This window comes from Frankliniella occidentalis, unplaced genomic scaffold, assembly GCF_000697945.3.
Source record: "Frankliniella occidentalis isolate FOCC.00 unplaced genomic scaffold, Focc_3.1 Scaffold46, whole genome shotgun sequence".
NCBI lineage: Eukaryota > Metazoa > Arthropoda > Insecta > Thysanoptera > Thripidae > Frankliniella > Frankliniella occidentalis.
Genome location: NW_026267176.1, coordinates 657,326 through 658,037, shown reverse-complemented (window position 1 = coordinate 658,037; position 712 = coordinate 657,326).

Below are 712 nucleotides of genomic sequence, written 5' to 3'. Positions count from 1 at the left end.
CCGCCTCCGCCTAGCATGTCCTCTGGATTCCACCCATTCCCGCAGCGAGTGAGTCGAGGATTGAGAGCCCCAATGGAAGACGCTCTGTCGCGGAGTTTGTGTCGGACAAAGACGACCCCCCCCCCCAAACCTCTAGATAAGCCCCGCACGGCCGATCCCTTTCATGACAGGAGTCGCCCCGTCGCTATTTTCGGCGCGCCGACCTTCTCAGACGATATTTTTTTGCACACGCCCCCGCGCTGCTTTTAGCACGGCCCAAGCCCGAAGGGGATTTGAGGGGAGGAGGGGGCGTTCCATAGGGCCCCAGTGCCGGGCCGCCGGCAGGGCGAGGGGCAGCGACCGTGCAGGCGGACTCTGCTCCAGTTTGAGCTGGCCGAGCGGAGCGCAGAGCGATAGCTCGGTACAAAGTCACTGAGCGCGCCAACACTGCAGCGGCGCACTGCACTACTCGAGCAGTACATAGCGGCCGTTCGCTTATTCCCGCAAGCACCGCACCGCGCCACGCCGCACCACGCCGCACACGGCCCTGACCAGCCCGAAGGACCGCACCTGTCCTGCTGATAGGGCGCGACGAAAATCTTCCGCTGGGTGATATACCTCTGGGTGACACGCGCACGCGTCGCGGCGGGCTGGGCGGGGCGGCCGTCGTGGAGGTGCGCCCCGCCGCGCCCCGCCGCGCTCTCGCTCAGTCCACGCAATTAATACACAATGG